The following is a 24,593-nucleotide window of genomic DNA, read 5'->3' as shown; positions in this document are numbered from 1 at the left end:
TAAAATTCAAAGGGTGACGAGCTTACAGTAGGTTTCAGAGAAAATGCTACGGAGTAGGTTGTCGTGAAAATGAAATTACCAGGTGGACTGCGATGACCGCGGCACCAATTAGCGTGGCATTAATTGAGTCGGGCGTCGGCGACGACTGACGTGCATATGCGTGGTCCTGTTCACACGTACCTGTCGGCTCGTGTGCATAATAAATTTTCACTGCGACGACCTTTCGGCCGCAGGAATGAAGCTGGCAATCCCATTACCGTGATTATCGTCCACGACTATCGGTGTGTTTCTGGGTAGCCATCGCTACCGAAATCTTTGTATCCTCCAATAATTCGGACAATTCCGCTTTTTTTACGAGCTCGATAGCTTTTTATGTTGCCGATAAAATCGATATATTAATACGTATGTGAATTCTATTTTCAATTTTCACTGAATTGCTCTTATATTTGAAATGCACCCATTTTACGTTTGAAAAAGATGAAATTTGTAAATCGATAAATACGAACCGTGCGTCGCTTCAGCATCCAGATACTACCTTCCTTGCTGCAACGATAAATATTTCATTTTCCTGAATTTCCACGTTCTCTGTGGAACTGTCTTTTTGCCCGTGACCCTATCTATTTATACGATAACGCATCATCGGTTCTGAATCGCGACATCGACGCTTAAAGCTTCGTCTTCAAAGCCGCGTATCTGGAACGTGAAAATCGTGCGACTTGAATTTTCTTTTAATAGAACGAATTTAATTTCATTATAGAAGAGGCTCTTATTTCGAAACAATTCTGACTTTGATCGGACGTGAAAGATGTATTGATACTTTCGATGAAGTATGAATTGTGAAATTCGTGTTTTCTTTGAGAATGGAAAATTCCAAACCTGACTCGAGTATTTTGAAATTTTTCGTTATTAAACCTTAAATTTTACTTAGAATGAGAAACAGCAGTATTTATATTACAAGTGATATTTTCAAACAGTACGTGCGATCCATAAACTTTAGTGGTAACAATTTTTCTAAACGGGTTACTTCTTCCGTGAGAGGTTCTGTTGGAAGCAACGATGGAGAAGGAAATAAAGGAAGAAAAGGTCAGTAGAAAGGATATTAAAAGGAACGGAAACGTAGCTGTGAAAAGAAATAACAAAGAGAAAGAGAGGTTAAAAAAGAAAGGAGAATGACAAACGAAACAACGACCGAAGACATAAAGTTAAATGGAAAAATGTTATGGTACCATCAGTGATTTTATTTCACGAGAAAAAAAGGTTTGAAATTTTTAATAAATAACTGAAGATACCGCAAACAGTTTCATACGTTCTTTCTGTATATAAAATTTAAGCTTAATTGCAACATAAATACACTTGTGATTTTTCTATCGCTTTAAAGTAACACGATTGCAATATGTAGTAAAGTAAACTTTACTCTTTGTAAAGTGAAATAATGGAACGTAAACATGAACAATTAAAACATGGCTGTATTTGATATTCAAATTTCCTGTATTCTACCCTCCGCCGCGCCGTTTCATTCGAAAAACAACATAACCATCGAATTAATTTCTCTGAAAATACACTTTTGACTTGTAAAATTCCAACTAACTATTCCATGTTTTACGTTCGCGGTGGATTGCATGCCGGTAAATTTGCTGTACGAAATGAGGGAACAAAGAACAACATACACACGCTCGCTGCAATTTTAGTTATCAAACTTTAGGAAAATAACGAAGAAATAATAACCGCGATGGAAGCACTGTGTAACAGTTTAAACTATCAGGTGTTTTTTTAATTATTCGGTTATTCGATCAATCGTTATTTATTTTTCGTTTCGATCGCGATAAAAAAGAAACCGACTAACAACGAGCATCGATATTATAAAATCCCCGCAAAGAGAGTTTCAATCGAGGGAAGAAAAGTTGGATGAAATGGGAATTGAAAACCTGGCGAGAAGGTGTGATCAGTCGAACGAGTAGTTCGCAATAAAAAACATTTTAATCCTCAAATGGCTACCACAAAACTTTTTCTGATAATCGAATATTAAACTTCCGTGGTAGTCCGATTATAGAAATGTGAAAGTACTATCATAGTTCTTGAATCGAACCGTTTCCCCCTTTCATTCTGTAAAACTCGTTCTTTTCCTCATCCATTGTATAAATTTTATGAATTTCAAAGCCCAGTTTAATTCCAGAAAAAATTAATTTATTTGCTGAATTATTCGTTCAAATAATTAAACATTAAAGATATCAAAGAAAATTTTATGTTCGTGTATAGAGTAATGATTGTTAAAGTGACTTTATAAGATCGTATAACTAACACAAATTAATTTACACATGCAAATGTGGCCAAATATACTGAATGGATAACGATGTTTACATGTACACTACTGAGTATGCTAGCCTTCCCTAGGGGAAAAGCTGATGGAGGGGAAGGAGGTCTTAGCACTAGCCTCAATACTCGAGAATTACTGTGTTAAGCCTAGTTTACAAGGGACGAGTATGTATTTGGTTTAGTACTCATTTCAAAGTGAGTTGATTCAAGACAAAGATAAATAGTAATCGGATGAAGATAAGCTTGATATATGAAGGGGAGGCTGAATTAAAGTTTTTCAAGCAAGTTCAGCAATTTTTGCACTCTATATACAGCGGTCTGTTATCTCAAAGAAACAGAAGAACCTTACGATTTATCAACTCTCTGCTTGTTTCGTTCAAACTTTCTCCTGTACTTGTTGTACCTAAGGGCATTAGTGTTGAAGGTAAATTCATTTTTCTGTAAAAAATAAAGTACAAGTCTGTACCGGTTCTTCCCTTCTTTTGTTCTTAAGAATATAAAAGTTAGTATAACGATAAAAATAAGGAATTTTATATCACGAAAGTTTGCTTGCAAACGAAACGCATCAAGGCGAAGACAGTACGCGTCGAATCAGCTGAAAGGTGATCTCATAACTGCATAAATCCTTCTGGCTCATTATGCACGCTTCTTGCGAATTCGAGGCGAGATCTTGCTCCAGTTGGCCGTATCCACGCAGGCTTACGTGCACTTGGACGTAATCGGGAAAGTCAGTGGTTGGCTGGCAGCCAAATCGTTTCGACGTTGCCTTCTTCCAACGTGGTGATATTTCAATTCCCGGTTATACTCGCCCCGCGGAACCGAGGTAGCAAAGAAGATAGAGACCGGAAGAGCGCATAGAAGCGCCGCTGATTCTTCGTTCCAACCTCCGGCGAGCTTTCGTACTTTCGACTTCTCTTAGCTTTCGTAAAAGCTGCCAGGGAAAGAAAGGGAAGCCAGGAGAGAAGAGAGAGAGGAACCTCTTGCAACCGCGTAACTCGCCGCTAAAGTTTCGAAGAGCTAGAAAGTGTTCTTGTTTATCTCCTTATCCGCTTTTCTCTTTCGCCTATTTTGCTGTTATAATTTAGATTGGTCTTGGTGGTCTGTGGTAGTGTTAAAAGGAACGGTATTTGCCCATTGGAGCACAGATCCGCTAACGTAACGCAAGAGGAAAATTAAAAATAATGATCACTCCTGTTAATCTTCCCGTGAAACTACGAACAATTCCTATTCCGTCTAACATTCAACCATACCGGAAGCGTTTCAACTTCCCTGCAACAGCAATAACAGCTAGTACCCCATGAAACTAACAAGAGTAAGAGTAATCTCGTTCCTGTCGTTCCAGCCGTAAAAATGGCTCCGTTAAACAGTGTCAAAGAGTGCGTCAGATGTGCTTCAGGCTTTGCCCAGGAACTGACGATAAATTCTCGCTGAAATTGCTGACAATTTGCGTACTCGTTGCGCACCGGCTCGATACATAATTTGAAGTTCTGCTCGGTGGCTGGCAAATGCACCGTGGTCAGCACGGTTCGAAGAGCGTAATTTGCGTTTTACCTACGTACGCCGCCGGAAACGGTCGAATTCGGCAGTGTCGCGAGCCCAACGTGTCTTCGTTGCTCACGTAGACGGGGCAGATAGGCCATTAACGGTAAACCGTTGCTCGTCGTCCACGCAAATTGCTCCGCTGGATGATTACAGAGCTACTGTGTGGACACCTTGTTCTCGCCGCACCCTTGAATCCAGTTCCGCGAGATTTCACCGGGTAGAATGCATCCTGTTAAAGATGTGCTCTTCTACGATAAACGATTACGTCACGTCCTGGTCGGTCGCTTCGAAATCGATAGTAATTAGTAGCTCTTCAAGCGCGTTGCTGGACCCGATGCCTTTTTGAATGGCACCTGTAGTTCCCCATGGAATCACGGAGAGGGACTCGATTTGAGAGCGTCCGATGTGGAACGATGCTGATTGGAGATGGTAGAGGGAATTGAACGGGCGAGGAAGGACAGGGGTCAGGAAGGTGGAATTGGAAGCTGTAGAACGGAAGAAGAAATCGAGGATCATAGGAGTTAAGGAAAGGAAAAGGCGGGAAATGAAATTGGAAAAATTTAGAAATTTAGGAGAGAGAAAAGATATTAACAATAGGTGAAGAAAGAGAGCGAAAAAGTGTTAAAATCTGTAGAAGAGTAGACGCTAAAGAGTTTGCATTTACACAAACATGCACACGTACAGACTCGACATTATCGATCAACAATGAGACGCCGTAAACCAACGTGAATGCAAGGCTAATTTCAGAAAGTGCATTGAGAAATGGAGGGAATAATTCGAAGCGCATGGAAGAAGAAAACTAAAAGTCGAAGAAGAAAATAAAGCAGTAAACCAGAAAACCTAAGAGAAAATAAATTACGTACAAATTATACAAACTATGGAAATATGAAAAGAAGGAGAAAAGAAGAAAATGAAAAGTTTTTGCTACAAACTGAAGTTTTCATTGTTTCAAAAGATTTTCCAAGGAGCATATTATTAGATTCCCTGCGTTTTCTATTTTGAATGGCAGGTTAACTCGTCTTTTCTCAGTTAACAGATTACGGGTAATCCGTAGCAGACATGCTTTCATTTAACGCGACAGTCGTCCGTTAACAAGGTTTCGCGGCGACGAGGGTGTAGGAAATAGGGTGGCAGAGAAACGTATATATGTACACGTCTAGCATGATTCTTCAGGCTCGAATTCTCTGCGGTGTGCTCGAGTTCTCGAGTTGACGTCCGCAAATAGAGAAACACCCTCGAACGAAAAGATAAACGCGCAACGGCGAGCTGCAAAACGCGAGATCCTTCTTTTCAACCCTCTTTGATGCGCAACAAAGATGCAACACGATATCTTGTTAATCAAAAATTTACAACTTCGATTCCATTACAAATATTTCGATAAAATTTTCAGAAATTAATCTTACCTTTACTTTAATTAATATTTCAAATCTCTTGATAACTAAAACAAAGTTTCTATAAATCGTTGAAAGTAGCAAGTCAGGATGGTTCTTCACTTTATTTTCCTCTTCCACATCCTTTAAATTACTGTCAAAGTGAAATCACACTGAAAATTTTAAAACTTCCCTTACCATTAAAGAATCTCAATCGGAAGCTTCAAAGTCGCATCTCGCTGTTCAACTTAACTTCATCTCGAGTTAAGAACACGAAGGGTTAAAGAGACAAGAGAAAAGTCGATAGAACAAAGAGAAAGAAGGTCCAGAGAGAAATCAAAGAAACTGCTGCCAATAGAATCAGGTACGTCGAGTGCAGTCGGGAGGCCTGTGCGAAAGTTTGTTCCTTTCGTTGCCGGTGACATTTCACCAAAGGTGTCTTCTTCCTTTCGACACACCGCTGGTCAACACAGACCTGTTCCAATGGATTCTTTCATCGAATGAAGCTCCTCTGTCTTTCACTTATCCCTCGTTTTATCTGTTAAGCTTTATTCGATTGTCCGTAGAGGAAAGAACGAAGACGAGGAGAGAGAAATAGAGAAAAGACTGTAAGGGGTAGATAAAAGAACCGCCATCATTTTTCACGCTGTGTGCAGAGCTCCCTATCGGTACACCAGCTCCGATATTTACCCTCTAGTTTGGATCTTGTACGAAATAGTTCTTTTTTATTCTTCCAACGTTAGTAGTTTCTTTTTTTTTTTCTCTTTTTTTTTTTCGAAGCCTTCTACTATTCCTCTTTATCCATGTTCCTTTTAGGTTTCTTGCCTCGAAGCCAGGAAACCGCAGCGTCCTTTTCATCGATCCTTGCATCCTCGTCCACGAGGTGCTTCCATGATAGCTTTCCACTCTGATGTTTCTAACGTCGAGACTGAAAAATTGAATCGTTGCGAGAAAAGAAAATCTGTCGTTGATACTTGGGAAAATTTTTCTAGCTAAGGAAATTAAACATGCTTTTGATTTCTTTGACAATTCATTTGAACTTCTGGGAAATTCATCTTTGTATTTGGATTGATTGGAATTTTTTAATTTTCAAGTCGTGAATGACTGGAGACAAGCATCCAATTGATTTCAATTTTTAATATTAATAAGTTATTGTAATTCAATTTATATTCATAACAAAAGATAGATTTATTCATTTATATAGATTCACCCTTTATCGCCTTTGTTCTTCTAATCAATACAATCAATTAAATTCACTCTGTAATTTCATAACCCTATTAATTCTAATCCAATAGTTATAATTCTATAATTCTCTGATCCTAACAAATCGTGAATGCATTATTATAAACAGGAATTAAAAAATCTGTCGAACCTTTTTCTTTTTAATTTACTTTCAGTTTCATTATTTTCCGCGACACCCATTTCTCTTCTTATCTTTTCTTCATTTCGTTCTTTTTTATTCCATGTTCCGCGTGTACGTATAGTTATAGTTCTTCCACATTCAGGGAGAAAAAAAGAGAACGAACAGAGGCGGCATTGAGACGATCGTAGGCGGAAGTCGTCGACTTTCAACTTTGTTCAACTTCCTTTTCCTCTCCACCTTCTCATTTCGAAGGCAGATGGTGCTTTCAACTTGCTCGCTGTACTTTCCCGATGGCGGAATTGCACAGCGAATAAATAGGAGGAACGGAAGGTGGGATCGTGAGACAATTGCTAGCGCAATACCCATGCAAATGCACACGGTCCAGCTTGTTGTAAGCAATGGCCTCCTGTTTCGTCGTTTGTCTTGGACTAGCGCAAATTGCCTATCTCTAAAGAGCCCCTTGTTATTTCCTAAAACGACTCCATCCGGGTTAACGCTGAATTATTTTCAGACCTGGAAGCTACCTGGTCACATTATCAGCCAGGATTTGAATTTGAAATGTAAACTTGAGAATGTGCGATTACGTTGCCAACATTTTGACCCAGTTTTTAATTATGAAACCTTTACTAATTTCGTCATAGAAGAACGTAGAAAAACTCTGTTGCTTCGTCCCATTTTATTCGCAGTATCATCATTGTTTCTCTAAAGAACATGCAACAGTTTGTCATCGAAAATAATCACCTCTGTTCTACATGTTTCTGATACAAAACAGCGAAATACTGACGAATCAAACATATGATACTGCAAACTGCAATCACGTTGATCGCTTTATTTCAACTACCGCCCAATAAATCCAACGGAGAAACTACAGCGTGTACAATGTAAACGTACGAATTGCAAAATATCATTCATCGATTACAATTTTCCCATTCTCGCTGTTGGAACACGGACAGAAAATTGAATTTTCAAAAACGATAAACATTCAGTGTTTCAATAAAAATCTCCAAATCGAAATCATCAATTCTGGGCTGTCATTATTAAAATCTCTGTTTCTCATTTTTTTTTTTTTTTTTTTTTTTTTTCACATGAAAGTAATTGATGATGCAAAGAAATGTCGAAAAATTTAGGGGTATTCGCTATACTGGTAATCGCAATTGCGATCCGGTGTGAGCGTAACAGCGGAATCCGCGCGGCGATTAAGCTGAAAGCTAAATTTTCCGACGCAACCGTCTGCCAGCATTAAAGGGATAAATTAAGTTAAACGCTGCAGAATTAATTACTCGCTCGGCTCTTTCGTGCGAGCGTTACTTCGCGGTTTACATGTTCCTTCGTGTTGCTAGAAAATATTTTCGTCGAGCAGGCGGTCGTGCTTGACGCGTTATCACCGACTCTACTCTAAATAAATTCAATTTCAAGAAACACAAAAGCTGTAGACAAAAAGACAGGTTTGTAAGCAACGTGTAAAATGGGTTAAAAAAGTATTTGCATACGTTACTTTCATGCAATAATTTTATTTTAAAGAAACAGGTATCTTGCTGCATTACATTCTATTGATTTTGAGTTACACAATTAATTTATCAGCCATATTTAATTACATACATCTCTGACAATTTTTTAAAATAATCTCCATAATCATATAGGGTCATTAGTGATCCCCAGGATAATCAACGTATTAAAATTTTATACTCAACTAACTGACAACTTTACGTCCTGTTTAATAAAAACTTTGCGACTATTCTACGCTTTTAATGAAAATCCCGTATTTTCAAGCGGATCGTTTTAAGCCAAGAACGAATAAAATTTCTGAGGGGGCGGAAGAATGAACGTGACAGCTTAGCACAGTTGGCGTAATGCCAATTATTAAGGAAGCCGCGGATGACAATGTGCTTTGCGTGGAAGCCGAACGTCCGAGGGGTAAAAATTAATTACACGATCCACGGATTTTCCTGTTCGTGAAATTATAATGATCCAATTCTTCGCACGTTGTGCATGGTTCGGACTGTGTTCCAATTTTTCACGAGAACTCGACGTTAACCGAGTTACTGTGCGCACGTCGCGCTAGAGACCCTCCAGGGAAATGATTAATCCTTGCAACCTTCTGTCAGCGGAAATGCTGGGCGAGAGACAGCCTCACAAAGAGCCTGTTCACTCGACGGACGTTACGAGCACCTACTTATTCATTCTGAATCTTTTTTTGTTGTTTTCTCGCTCCCTGATTCGAAAATTAGAAATTTTATTAGGAAATTAAATCTTTATGACGATTTGGTGAAAATCGATTGAAGGTAATAATGATTTAAATTATAGCTTGAAGCGTACATGTTATTTGCAAATAGGAAATTAGTTCATTTGGGAATATCTCTCTCTATAGGGTGGATATCATTTTATTTTCCTTTATGCATAGATAAATGTAATCATCTGATGCATATGATTTCGAGTGGAAATGCCATAGTTATTATGATCGTGATATGAATTCGATGATATTATATTTACTAAATGCTCCTTATAATTATCGGAATAATGCCATATTTTGAATAGAGTAACTAGTGATAGAGATAGAAAATCGATTAATAAACCTTTTGATGGTTATTAATCAATGTAGGTATAACTTAATTGAAATAATAAATTAGGTGTGCTATAATCAAAAGGAAATTAAAAATAGGATTACTCTATTTCATTTTTAATTTTTCCTAACTCATGAGATAATAGTACTTACGCATTTTATAGTGTAGCATTCTCGGAGAATGTAAGTATGTAGGTGTATTCTACCTACGAGTTCCTTATATGTATAATGCTCCTTTTAGAAAACGACTTTCTACCTCTGAATCCCTTTGGAAAAATGGTTATTCTAGACGGAGACTTTCTACTCCTGCATCTCTTCGATAAGGTGGTGCTTCTAAATAAGAACCCTGAACCACTGTATTCCTCTAGTAACGTGGTCCTTCTAGATACAGGCTTTCTACCTCTGCATTCCTTCGATAAAATGATTATCCTAAGTAGAAAAAGTCTGTTCTGACATTTTCTAGGTCGAATCTAGGTCTTAGCCAAAATTTTTCATCCATGTACACTTCAACTTCTGGCCAGCCAACACTGGTTCAGTTCTGACCCAAGGTTTTCGACCACTGTGTAGTATGACATCTATCCAAATTTATATTTTGCAAATATATTTCCATTTCTATATTTTCTTTTTCAGTTGATTATACGATATTTTAAAGATTTTTGCTATCTATCGAAATTCTTTGCTATCTATTTAAAAGTAAAAAGCGCCTTAATTTTTTATCAACCTAAAGATACCTTAATAACAATAGGAGAATCGTGACTGACTGTCCTCTAGAAATTAGTGTATGGTTTACGTGAATGAAAATGCGGATGCAGGTGGGAAGGTACGTTGCGAGAACGAATAGAACTGGAAGCAGTTTAAAGTCAGAGTTCAGAGTGAGTTAGAGTTCAGAGAGAGAGATAGTGCGGTACAGAATTCGGAGTAAAGAGTTAGTAGAGTAAGTGCAGAGTTGCATTATTCAGAATGCAGCTATTATTATAATAGTCGAAAATATACATCAAGGATAAACTATCATTAAAATAATCATACCGTATTCTTAATCTTCTAATTAAAGCTAAATTTGATTTTAATAACAGAACGAAAAGGAAATCTTAAGATTTCACGTATGAATTAATTTCAAGCATAGTTTTGTTGGTTACGCGTTTCTATTCTACGAGAACGTGCTGGTGTTCTTGTTCAGAATGGTTGATGGTGTTTAGCTGGATACAGTAACTTTAGCCTTGTCCCGGGTTAATCTATCTATTATTTCCGCTCAGCACGACGTATTCCACATTCCGCTAGGCGTGTCTAGTTGTAGCATTCCCACCTGAGATCGCCCGTGGTCTGCGAGCACGTTTATTTATCTATAGAGCGAAGTGGAGTCGCGGGACTCGGATCTAATTATCCATCAAGCCCCGTACAAAGGGATGCTTTCACGCGAAACAGCTTACGTTTCCCATTTGTATAAAGAGCGTAGCGCGAGCTTCTGTCACGGTATCGTTTCAATACTTTGCTAATTTCTGAACTTTGATATTTTAATTATACCTAATTTAATTCATTAATTTTACTATTTTATGAAATTGATTTTATTTCGAAAAATTCATCTTTCTGTTTGCGGGAAATTCTGAAGATACCCAGAATTGAAAATGAATTAAAAAATGAAGATCCTTAGATAGTTAATTTACTAATTGCGGGTACATTAAATCAACGCATACTCGACTTCTCCAACCAAACGTTAAACAGAGGAACTATCTCTTGTAGAATAATCCTAGGAAACGTTGACACTTTACATAGGATCGGTAGAATCGGTCGTAACTTCGATCAATTTCGAGAGTACACAGCTTACGTTTTCAAGAAGCGACGATGGCGAGGATAATCGGTTAAAATGCAAACTCGTCTTGTAATTTTCTGTCTTCCTCGCTCCTGCGAGCGTGCAGGGTTTGTTCAACGTTCGTTCGTAGAACGGTTATCGTTTCCTTCAATTTCAGAAGTACACAGTCCCCTGTTATTCAATGTCTTGAAAATACAACTGAAGCTGTTGCAACCTTCCATTAACACCTTTGTGCATAGTGGGTGGTCCATAAGAAACGAGATAGCTAAATATCTTCTTCGATACAAAGTTATTAAAATATATATTTCAGTAGAAAATTCTTTCTCTAACATAATTTTATAACAAGAACATGAAATTATTAATTGCTGGCACATGAAATGACCGACTTTATAGCAATTTTATCAACTTCTATGTCACCAAATGAAGATTTTTAATTTAATCCGTGGAACTGTCTTTAGCAGAACCCTTAGATTCAATGAAAGAATAGTAGAAATAAAAGGTTCGCGATGAAATGTCATTCTCCAGAAAGCGAACGGATAAAAACGCAATTACGCTGGCTTTCTTTCTATTTTGGGGCAATTAACTACGGTCCGCGTTTGATTTCGACCGACGAAAGAATTCTCTGACGACAGCGTAATTAGGCTTTAATCATAATCGTGAAGAAGAACGTCGCTGGTGATCGAAATTGGAATTCTGGACCCAAGTCTTCTCCACGCTCTATTCGTGATGGCATTTCAATAAACCCTCCTTGCGACGACGATCGATTCGATCCCGATCAACTGCTATAACTCATGTTGTCAACTTGTTGTGGCTTCATATATGACTACCGGAGAAAATTGCCAAACACGCGACACGTGCGACCCTTCCAGTGTGGAAAAATACGTGAAGAAAATTGTTGAATTTTCTAAAACGATACTCTAATACTTTTTCTTATAAAATATTCCAAAAGATCAATTAAAAAATTTGGAATCATTTGAAACCTTGTTTATTGAGACGAATAGAGTTCCTCCCCCTTACATCGTAATTTCCTCAATGAAAGGCTACTCTGCTAGGTAGTGTACACCTAAGCGAGATTTAATTGCCACTTTACCTCGGGTCGTTTCTTCCTCAGTTATAAAACAAAACTCACCAAACAGCAATTAACACTACAATCAATACCGATTCTCCGTTCCACGGTTAATTAAGGGTAGAAGATTATCGATCAGAAAAGTTTTTACCAACGCGGCAATTTCTTCTGGCTCGTATTATAAGCTTTGCGTTGAATCGCCACAGAGGCCAATACTTTCCGCAGTATGCTAATTTCCGAGGAGCAAAGCAATTAAAGTTCCCAGCAGATGCGGTTCTATTAGTTCGAGATCGATCACTACCCCCGTCCTATGGTCGCGAATTTATGGACGGCTTGAAAATGCCACCGTATTATGCAAAATACACACGGATTCATGAGAATTTCAATTTGACCGGTAAGACGCGACTGACGTCCTTTCGTACAGGATGCAATCTCATAAATTCAAGCGTCATCGTCAGCATACGAAAGTTCGGTAGACGGGATAGAGAAAAAGGAAAAACGAATGATCCCCGGAAGCATGGAACCAGGTCGAACGAGAATGGTGGTCCGATCTCGGGAACATCCACGCTTATATCGAGCCTCTTCCCTCTATGCCCCATAAAACATAGGTAGGTGGCTCCTCGTATGCATACAAGTACCGACAAGGAGATCCACAGTGCTCTTACCTGAAGCCGTTATCGAGCGATAAAGCCGGCCTCATCCGGAGTGGCACCTTTCAGATACTGTGTTTGTGATCGAACTTGCCAGCCTCTATCACGAACGCCGGATATTGTCTTCCGTGTCTTCTGTAATAAAATTCTTAATGACTTATACTGGATCATGGTATTTTTAGCCTTGCAAAGATAACAGAGCTCTCGTGTTAGAAAAGGGGGTCAACGTTGCTGGTGTATAAAGGAGTGGTAGAATCATTATTTTATTAAACCTCTTAGTTTCGTTACATCGTACATGTCGAGATACAAATTTAAATTTGGTCCTCAAAGTTCATCTACATTTTGTAAATTTCTCTTTTACGCACAGAGGTATTAAAAAACTTCATACGCAAATTTTTCACCAAATTAAAAATTTGTTTTACTCTTTGAAACGCTCTTCCACAATGTACAGAAATACGAGCCACCGTGCTTCGCTGCTTGCATACCACTTTTAATCAGTTGAAGTGTAGCACAGTTTTGGAAACTTTAAATTTCATGAACGATAAGACTTGAAAGGGAGCAGAAATTGGCTTTTTATAAAAACGAGAGGCGTAGAGAATTATTGAAAAAAATCTCGTTAGTTTCAGAATTTTTCTTTCAACATTTTTCCAAAGAAACATAACACATTTTCGTTCAAAAATTCTGATATTTCGTGAAAGTATATTAGCCAACAAGCATTATATTCGACATGGTGCTGCAGGACCGTATAAAATGGATAGAATCCGAAATATGCGGAGCATTTTTTCGCCTCACTGGTTGCACGATTTTGACCTTTGTGTTCTCGACGCGAATGGAATCATGTACGGAGATTTGAATATCAGCAACCACTTTGAAACGACATCACATTCAATGACAGAACCAACGCAATTTATTTTCAAGGGGTTAGCATACCTGGCGTTGATTTTATACGAATTTCAAAGTTCTGCCCTTTCAACTCCTCTGATTTTTAAAGAGTAATTAATCGCTATTCAACAGAATTTTGCAATAATCACTGAAGCGAAATTGGAAATGAATGACGCGGCAGATATTTCACAATAATCCTTCAAAATACATAGCAATGTAATAATTCACATATCAGAAAAAAATCAACCTAACACGAATGAAACAGTGTCAGTACAAGGCGCGAATGTGCATTTTTCGTGTTTCTTTTTTTTTTAAAAGCTTTTTTTATTTGTTTCATATAACACAATACCCTATGGCGTTGCACAGTTGAAATAAATAAATAAAATAGTAGAGCTTCCGCTTTTGAATAGAATCAGTGCTACGTATGTCGATCCCGGATATGCCAATCGAAGCAATTCTTATTCTCTACAAAAAAGTATTAAAGTATTTAGGTCGAAAATTCATTAGTTAAGAAGATATCTTGGGGAGAGACAGGGAGAGACGAAAATGCACAATTCCAATAAATTTTTTTAAAGTGTATTTCTATAGGTACTTTTCCAAGCGTTAGAAACGTCTAAAATTGATTTAATTTTAAAAAGCTCGCGAAATATCCTATCCTCCGTGAATATCCTTCCAACCTTCACTTGTATACACAGTATATTCCAATATTCACGAGCGTTCACGCTTCGGAATGGGATGTTGAACCGCAGCCATTCGCGGTAGGGCATCGAAAGTCCGGAAGTCGAGGTGGGAATGCCTCGATATGGGCTGAGATCTAAACAGAAAAGAGGGAAGATCAGGGATCGGGATGGGCCGGGGCAGATATACAAGCACGTTCTCCTGTTACGAGGTACGACGGCTCGAACTAGCAGAAAGGGAGAACTCGCTATGTGCCGCATTACGCTTTAACGACCCACGTATAACGCTGCTGGTTACCGTTGGTTATAAAAGGGGGACACTTTGAAACCTTCTCCGAAGTCGTCGCACACGTGGACTCCTCTTTCCACGCCTGTTTGCTTAGTTGCAACTTTCCGTATTCATACATTCCATGTTAAAACTTACTTAACACCTCGATATCGCGTGTGACCCCCATGTTTGCTGTCGTTGCTATTATGCATTTGCTTACGAGTCGATGATGGTTATTTTTCTGTGCATCGCATTTTCAAACATCTACTGATATTTCGTCGATTCCTGATTTTTCAGAATATACAGATTGATATTTTTGTTTTTCCGATAATTGATCATCAAAAACTTCGAACAATCGCAATCAAATCAATCGGTTCTTACGTCGGTGCACAGTCTTCTCAAACATCGTTCCCTATCTCGCCGTGAAACAAAACCGAAACTCTTCTTTCACGTTTGCTGAACGCACAATAACTCTTAGCTTCTCAAAGCGATGCATCGCTCAATCCATCATTTTATGCATCACGCGTCACGGTACATCAAGGCTCAATATTTCGCCCCACGAAATGGAACATTAACACGGTGTACGTGAAAATAGAGTTTTCTAAGGGATCCATCGGTTATATCAGCCACAGACATGGGCATACACTTCTATGTAAATAGCGTACTCAGGTCGAACCAGTATTCTGGAGCACGGTATATTTATGGCTATATCTTTTTTCTTGCCTCACCCCTTCGGCAACTTTATCTTTTCCCTTTCTCCATCTACACCCTCTTTCTGTATCGCCGGGATCGGCACCCAGCACGCTCGAACGCCTTTCGTTCCTGTTCCATCACGATATCCACCATGTGGCCCTACGATCGCGTTGGCCCTGAAAACGCTGTCAATTTTGTAGTTTTACCTTTCGATATCATCGTTGATTCAAGGAATACGCGTTAAAGGATCGAAATATTCACGATAGCACGCCTGAATTCGCCAAGAAAAGGATATCTCGACTCCTGCGTTGTTGGATACTGTCGGATGTCTGAGATATCGCTGGTCGTACTACTTGCGCGGAGAACTGTCGCTGTTCTTTTGTGACATCCGTAGAATTTATATAAGAAATATTCTTTTTAATAGAAATTTTTATTGCCTTGGATAGTGTTTAACTGCAGTAGACAAGGATGGTTGGATAAAAAGATGTTCCCGTTGGTTTCCTAAATTTTAAATGCACCCCACACGAACCTGCCACGAATCCTTAATTTGAGAAACCACTCTACGCTCCCAATTTCAGATCCAACTTTGGGCGTGCTTCTCGCTTTAAAGCATCTCAATTGTTATTGAACAACGAAAAGTAATTTCAAGGCTTTTTCCTTTTTTCTCGGACTTCAGAACTTCTCCAATTATAAGTTGAAAAATTATATAAATAACTAGTTTTGTACTATGTTTCAGTTCTTAATTCTTCTTCAGATTTCGAAATTTATTCAAGGGTATAGTCTAATGATTTTTATTGGAGAATTTTACTTTTACTTTTCTCAAGGAATAGCAAATGAAATGTAATGAAACGTATCAAGGAATGATTGATCGTAGTACAAAGAATTCTCCAGCTAAAAGTTTACGTTACAATTTCACGTATCTGAGCATCTAGGCAAAAGGATCGTACGGCCATGAACGATTTTTAATCTTACAGCCTTGTTTTATGGAGCCAAGCCGAATTCGTATAAAAGACGTGACCTGATCAAAATTCACGATTCAATGATTTCTTCATCAAATCTTCCTTCAGCCCCTTTGTATTTTCACTGCGATTTTATGCTGCTATCAATAGGAAAGTTCACTTATAAAATGTATGCTAATTAAAATAGTGACACAGCCATAATTACTTTTCTAAATATTTTTGTGGTGTCCTAAAATTGATGAAAGCACTAGCATTCATTTTCTAAATAATGGCTATTTTTGGCATTAAATTGCCTCTTGCAATGACCAGCATAGTAGTTTCGGACTAAATGGTGACTGTAAGTCCCGTCTAAGGTGCAAGGGATTAAACTTTTGCCCATTATTTCCGCAACCATGTTCCAGTACGTTAATACAACTTTATATTTGTTCCGATGTCCTTTAATTAACCAGGCCACGTAGAGTGCATCATTTCCTGTTACGCACATCTAAGGCCCATATAAATGAAGACAAGATTCAACGGGGGGGCATAAAATTTAAAGAGCAATTAAACGAAACTACGTGAAATCGGCGTTTCTCATTCGACGGTAAATTGAACTTTAAGTTCCTCTTAAACGGTAAGAAGAAACGATGAAGGTGGGTCTTAGAATCTGAACCTTCTCTATTACCCATAGTAAGGTCAGTGGAAAAAGGGTCGTTTAAAAATATTTGAAAGCATGCATTAAGTATTTAATAAATCATCGCTGCTATTAGTGGAACAATGGATATTTTTCACCCCTTTCTGTAACATAAATTTACTTCTGATCTTTTAAGAAAATTCTAAAAAGTAATCTGAAAGTTCGTTCGAAAATTTCTCCAAAAGGCAGAAAACACATTGGGTCCCTAGGGTGCGCTTAAACTTTCCTGGCACGTAGCTTCTCAGTAAAGCTTAATGTATAATTTATGTATAGATCTCTTCTGCATTCTCACAATTGTTTAAAATATTATGGGCATATGAATCTGCCACGTGTATAAAAGATAGTAATCTTCCCCTATAATCGAGTATCTCTTATCGCATACCAAATGTGAATATGAAAATGTACATTTCTTGATATAAAGTAGTTGTAAAATGACTATGTGCAAGTTTAATTGTAAGAATATAATTTAAAGTTATTGTTGCATTATTTTAATGTAGTCATACGATTGACTTCAACGAACAGCACTCATGATTTACAATCGTGTAATCCCATAGTGTAACAAAGTTCTCTGAAACGTATGGCACAGCAAACAGAAACGTTTCACGGCGGGTCTAATTAAAACCAGTGAACACAGGAAGTGAAGTGAACACCGTCGGAAAAGAGGTTGTACAATTTTCTCGTAAGGCAAGACTGGGCAGGGTGTGCCAGAAGTTGTTGAACGGTGACAGACGAGCGTTGTAAAAGAGACACAGCTAGACAGTGCAAATTAGCACCGGCATTAATAAAGCTGAAAGCTTCTTTAAAACAACCCTTCATGGATGAAGGAAGCTACCGGCTCGTGTTAGCTATTAGTCCCTTTTGTACACCGACCGTGTTCACTGTTCTACTTATTTCTATTCGACGTGAACTGAGGATCCATTCTTATCCCGATGAATGAAAAATTTCATTGAAATATTGGCAATCGTTAAAATCGATCCTCTAGATCAAGAAATATTCATTTCCTTAAAATTTCCATATTTTAAAAAAGAAATAGTTAATTTTCAAATTTCAAGATTTCTGTTTGCTGACATTATTAGTAAAGAAATAATATTTTGATCGTGTTGAGTTTCTGATTTTTAAGGGTAGAAAAAGATAATTTTGAATAAAATTTCGACTCTGTATTTAACTCTGTAAATTTACACTGTCGTAGTAAACGTCAGATCCTAAAATCATTTTTCAACAAAATATTTGATTCCATCGACGTGTCTAAGCCTTCTGAAGCTACTTACTCATCTTGAACTGAAGCATCGAGAAGGATTCAATGAGTCCCTCTCGAAACCCCGTCGCTTCGTTCCCCTATACACCCTATAACCCTTAACATTCATTTCCCTTCTATTCTTCGTGGCCTCCCTTCAATGCTGCCCCTATTCGCACCTCGTATCTCGTTCCACGGCTTTCCAACCAACTCTTCTATCAAGGTGAAAGCTCTTAATCTCGAAATACGCCATGGAACAGCGTCTGGGCCGAAGATCTCTCGGTTCTCTCGTGTTTACGCGCTGGAAAATCAAGCGGTGCGAGGAACACGGGCTTTGTTTCATTCGGATGTGCACCGAAAGAGAAGGGAAAAAGGGAATAAAAATGTCGCCAGGAGGAACTTGTACGAGGATTTTCGCTGTTCGCTCGTCACACGATTGGCTTGAAGAAAGAATGGAGGCCAAGCTGAGAGAATAAAGTCACTTTGGGACGAGTCATTTGTGTCTTCGGATTTACGTGTTTCCTTTGAACCCACCTGTGAAATCTCTGCGCCTTCAAACCGAGGAAAACATTCAACTCGTTCGTTTGTTTCTTCTTCGCTCTAAGAAGAACTTTCTTTCTTTCTTTCTAAATTATTTTTAATGCTACTAAAATCGAAATTAAAATTTTTGATATCGTCATATTCTCTAGGGAAGCCTAATTTTATCGCGAGTGTACATCATTTCGCAATAGTCATATTTTAAAATCCTTTATGCAAATGAACAAAAGTGCTTTGAATTACAGACGCAAATATCGTTTACCCTATAAATTAACCGAGTTAATTTGCTACATAAATTAGACCATATCTGCGAAGCAAATAATTATGACATTCCAGCCAATAAACTGATAGCATTCGCGTTATTGAAGATTCTCCAAGAGGAAGACGAAGATCAGAAACGGATCGTGTTGGTCGAGAAGTTCACCGCACCCCTGTGGTTCGGGAGACGGACCGATATCCTATTTACATGCTTAAATTAGTTGCGCCAACGATCGGAGCTAACTATCGAATTGAAACAGGTGCACAGCTTGCAAGTTTATCCGAATCAAATTTCGATTGCGACAGCAAGCATAATTGATCCGTTTGGAAGGAAAATCAAATTAACGTTCTGTTTCCTGGGGCAGTCGGGGGTGATATGTTAAGGGTCGCGAGAAATTCGGCACCAACAAATATTCATCATATTTAAGCCACGAATTTATGACGTTAACGTGACGTTATTTCCATTATCCTAATAGAGCAACATCGTTTCGATATAATTTACAATATAGGGGAGGAAAAGTGTTACAAGCTGTTTTCTTCGAAACCCTAACAGATATCATTTCACAAATTTTGCAAATAATGCAAGTAATTATTGAAATAAGAGTAGGGAATAATAGTCCATAGAAAAGCAAATTGCGAATAAAAGAAGGGCAATTTTTTCTTTCAATATTATTGCCAATCATATTATCGGGTATTATCAACGAACCGTATTCGTTCCAAGACAGAGACAGGAAAATGGGTCGATTCGTGTAATGGCTGCTTCGAATCCCTAGGGCTGAGGCGACCAGCCAATATTGTATTTACATGGTCGAATTAGTTGAGCCAACGAACAGCCATAGTGACCAGCACTTCCGTGTCTATTGCCATGAAATTTCGTTTCGACGAATTGAACCACGTTTCCTGAAGCTCTGCGAATACACGAGAAAAAGTGTTACCGTATTCGTGACTTAATTCCATTAATGAAATCATGGATAGACATTAAACGGAAACAAAGCTGAAAATATGCTCAGTGATTTTAAAAGGATTTCATAATTTTATCCATTTAATAATTTGATTGCTACACGAACAATTCAGATCAGTTCATTTTTAACAAAAATTTAGTCTATTTTTTTCTATGATATTTTAATTCTTTTAATGAGTATCCTGGTACTGGTTAAAAAGAGGATTAAAAGTACTCTCTCTTCGTTAGAAGTACCAATCCTTTGATTGAGAAACGAGAGGCACGTTTTAAAAGCATCTAGAGATAGGGAATTTGAAAGAATTGTTTTATCTGTGCTAGTTTTTTACGAGGGACAGAACAATCACTTCCATTAGAGGCCAAGGGAACGAAATAGGAGAAGCTGAAATGTAATGCTACATGCGATTGCAGGCTGAGTTTGCAATCAAGAGGATTTCCTTTGTACCCTTCTTGGACTCGTTGAAGGCAACCATATTTCTCAGGCTATTTTTCACATTGTAATCGATTGCCGGAAGTAACAGAAGGCTGGTTTTATAATTATATTAGTGTAGAAATGTAAATTTTGTTCGACTTTATCATATTAGAGCTTGAATATTGAACTTTCCATCTACAACAATGATACTTGAATCTTAACATTCATTTAAATCCTTTTCCAATATCAGATTCAATAATTCAATTGAGCCTTTAACAAGGCAAATGGTTTGAGAGATTAATTGGAGAGTAAATTGCTATTTAAAAGTGAGAAGTGGTCGAAACGTGGCAATGGGAACTTGCTTGAAGAACGATTGAGACGTGTTGGAACGCGAGAAACGCGAAGAATTTCTCAAGCAACTTAAAACGAAGATCCGAAACGTGCCTGCTTTAAAGTATTGAGAAAAGATTTGAAAAAAGAAGAAACCATGAATCTGTGGTGTCTGTAGAAGGAAACTCTTCACGAAACCATAGAGTATAGAGATCATAACTTTTATCGTTGAAATGGGGTGATTTTGACAGAGGAAACAGGATGAAGGGTTAATTTTTTTAAATGCTCATCCCGTTTGACAAATGTCTACGCTTATTTCAAAAAGACTACACACCATCTTTTTTACTTACAAGAGATATTTCGTTTAAAGGAAAAGGTGGGTGAAACTCAATTCGCACGGTATCTCGTGCAGGGATGCGAAGAAGTTAAAATTATCCGATAGAAGAGCAGGTTCTTCAAGGTAGAGAAGAAACTATCGTAGTTTATCCAGGGATAGGAACCCGGCGAGAAATCTATCGATTCGAGGGAAAGCTTTCTAGGCGTAAAGAGTGTTCCACTCGAGGGATTTCCACGGAGGCGAGTGTCATCGTGTCGCTGGTACGCGTACGTGATCGCTCGTACGCTTGGCATCAAACCAACGAACCTTTCCTACGTTTCTCTATCTGCCGTCTAAGCTAGAGCATCCTTGACGAGAACAATTCTTATACCGCCGCGTTGATGCGAACGAACGCAACGGAAATACCGGTAGGAAGTGCAAGGCAGATTCATCAGATACACTCGTTGCTTCGAACCTCGATCGATATATCCCGCCAACAGGTCTCGCAATTCGAAGCCTTTTCTCTTTTCATCTTCCCGTCTCGACGAACGGAAACCTAAAATCCTTTGCATTATTTATGCGCGTTCGTTCGAAACGTCCTGTCGCTGTTTCTCAATGAATGTGCGAGACCTAGAAATTTAGAAGAACATTTGTATTTTTAAATATTTTATTTATTATGTGATAATGATAAGGGTTGAATTTAAAATTTTAGAAATATTTTATTTCATTTAATTTATACTGATAGTCGAGTAAAAGGGATCCTCGAAAAGACAATAGTAGACGAAAGGATGAAATTTACGTGCATGAACAATGAGAAACAGAAAATTCATTGAATAAAGTGGCTAGTCCGATTCGACCCCTTTCAATCGAGGACAATGTAAAGCTCGAAAGCGTATTTACTAAATGACTCTGAAGAAATCGAATGGATCTCCTCCAGCCTTTACCCTCTGTCAACGTCTTCTTTTATCTTGATAGCGTGGTTTTTCCCCTCGATTTTTAACCCGTCGTCGCGGGTTCCTCGTAAAATATTCGCTGTCGCTGCAACTTCTTCGCGACCGTGTTTTATATTTCTATGCATGAAATTCAAATACACTGTGTCATGTTGCACGGCGTGCATCATGGGACGTGCATTTTCAAGGAGGTTGATTTGGGAGCGTTTCGGGGAACGTGTGGTATAAGAAATGAGATGGTGAAATTGACGTTGACGATGATTTTAATCACAACATTCAAGTATTAACAAAGTTATACATTTTTAACTTCATTATATCGCAAAGAATTATTGTATTTGGTATTAGGTGGTTGGTAATCCAACTTCTCGTGTCCAGAACAGGACAAATGCATCATGTTTTCCGTTGTCGTCCCTTTTCTCAACCCTCTCCGGAGATAATAACGATCTATGGGTGGTTGCATAGTTTTTTAGGTCAACGTTATCTGATGCGTTCCAAGTATACTACGCGAGCACGCATGCCACGCGAATGCTACACCGCAGGGGGTGGAAAGTGAGAGAGGGTGTTCTTGCCTCTGGAAGTGACGAGAAGTCCCGCATACCGAATCCCCAGAATCCGTGTGTTCTCTAGATGAGAAAATAGCACTAGGTTACACGTGGCGTATCGCGTATCTGTCTCGTAAATTTACCCTGGCCACGGTCTACGTTCTTCTGGACTCTCACCGAGTTCACGGATTTATCCAGGGTACATCGGTGTACATGCATGAATTCTCGGCCGTTTTTTATGGATATAGAGGTTGGATGTAAAGAAAAGGTCGTTGAATTGGTTAAGGAACATCTGCGATCGTGTCAAACATTGTGTTAATACCTTTCCTTATTTTCATATATCAATTTATTGAATCACGGGATTCGGGCGCGAAAGCTCGAGTTTTGACGCGATAAATATTTATCAAGTGGTACGATAATTTATCTGTGTTTCAGGATACCTTTAACACGCATATCAGAGGAGAAGGATTGCTTCCTGTACACGTGGTGAGTCTTTATTCATTTCATTTGTTTCATTTATTGTGAAGTGCAATTACTTTAATTGAACTGTTACTCTTTAATTTTAAGAGATAATAGAATTTTCTTATCGATTAATTTGCAATGAAAGTAATTGACGCTTTTAGCGAAACTAGGGGGTTTTTCTTTAAAAGAAGGTTCCTAGTTACATCGATGTTCATGACAGTGATAAGAGACATCATTTGCTCGGTACTTTGTCCTGAACATCTCCATCAGGCTTCCTTCATGACCGAATTTCACGAGTTTCCCTGATCCTAGATTACTGGTTACCCGATGCACTTAGACGTAACACTAATCTGCTCGAGAATAAATGTTTCCCCAGCGGTGTAAACGTTAGAAACGTCGGCAATCTCTCGAACGAGTTTATGTTAATTAAATGACGACGGAACACGGTAATTACCCCTGACGGTACTTTGGAAATTACAACGGGTTTTGTTCGGAATAAACGAGAAACTCTAGACCAATCACAATAGCAACAATTTTCTTCTTTCAATTTAAATATCTGATTTTTATTTTTATTAATTAACACATTGATTGCCACGTAGATTACCAGTGATCAGTACATCGAACAAAAATGGAAGGGAGTACAAATTTCAATAATATTATACTAACAATGTAAGGTAGTCAATTAAAAACTTGAATTTTAAAAATGAACAAATATATCTTTAATTACTGGTACTACAATATGCTTAACATGGCAATTTGCAACGTGGCGATCAACGCGTTAACAAGCATATCGTACATGCAATTAAAAACAATGATTTATTTTTGTTTTCACAATAATCAACTGCATATATATGCCAACTTATTGAAAGAAAAAAATCGCAATAGGTTAACGATGTAAACAAACAAAGGAATTTCTCTGAACTTTTATCAATCAATCCCAATTGAATACCAGTTTTGATTTTACTCGTGAAACGCGATAAAGCAAATGCGACAGAAATTGTGTTTAATTCATTTAAATGTTTCGTTTTGTGCTCGTTTCGCTTGTTACGGAGTGAGTATACGTCAACAAACGATCGGAGTAATTAACTTTTTTAATCCGAGCGTATTCCATACGAGAAATATTGTTATTTATAAAATAAAGGTATGCCGTGGTAGAGATTTCGCTTGGCAAAGTATCGGTAGAGATATTTTTTTAATTTAAAGAAGAAACTTCGGAAACTCGTTATACCTGCTCCAAAAACAAAGTAAAAGTTTCGTGAGTAATAACGATACCGTATTAAAGTTTACAAAGTAACGTAATAAAAAGGACATCATCTCGATTAAAATATGCACGGTGATATTTTTAATTAAACATCTACTTGAAACGATTCGTTTAATTCTATAAACATCATTTTGATATTTCATATTAATTTATTTAATATTTGATCGTCTGTTTCATTGCGTAAAAAATTTCATGAATTTCACGAAACAAAAACTCGTTAAACGTGTTCTATTTCGAAAGACAAATGGTATTTAACGACATCCTCTATCCGGTCTATCCTGCAACGATCACCTAGGAATAAATTTTGCTCTCTTTTTTTACAAATTGAAACGATAGAAAGACGGAAGCGTAGGGAATAAAGGAATGAACGGTATCGCCGGAAAAAGTCTGCCAACTTTCGAAGCAAAAATTGAGTCTCGTCGAAATGATTCGAGCCAACAGGAGAAAAAAGAGTGGACGGGACGTTCGAAATTGAATTTCCAATTTTTCCACGCTTCTAGCACGAACCAT

At 38.0% G+C, this 24,593-nt stretch overlaps 1 protein-coding gene across 4 annotated transcripts in view; it reads left to right on the top strand.

Moving 5' to 3' along the window:
- The window catches only part of LOC117606873 (zwei Ig domain protein zig-8), a 146,343-nt gene that overhangs the window by 67,387 nt on the left and 54,363 nt on the right, over positions 1–24,593 (top strand). For all 4 annotated transcript variants that reach the window (XM_034329869.2, XM_034329867.2, XM_034329866.2 and 1 more), the window contains one exon: positions 22,796–22,846. The gene's annotated coding sequence lies outside the window, so the exon portion shown is untranslated. The remainder of the gene's footprint in view (positions 1–22,795; positions 22,847–24,593) is intronic.

The sequence above is a fragment of the Osmia lignaria genome, chromosome 2 (genome assembly GCF_051020975.1).
Source record: "Osmia lignaria lignaria isolate PbOS001 chromosome 2, iyOsmLign1, whole genome shotgun sequence".
In the NCBI taxonomy this organism is placed as follows: domain Eukaryota; kingdom Metazoa; phylum Arthropoda; class Insecta; order Hymenoptera; family Megachilidae; genus Osmia; species Osmia lignaria.
Note: the sequence above shows the minus strand (reverse complement) of the source record. Positions and strands in the feature narration are given on the sequence as shown.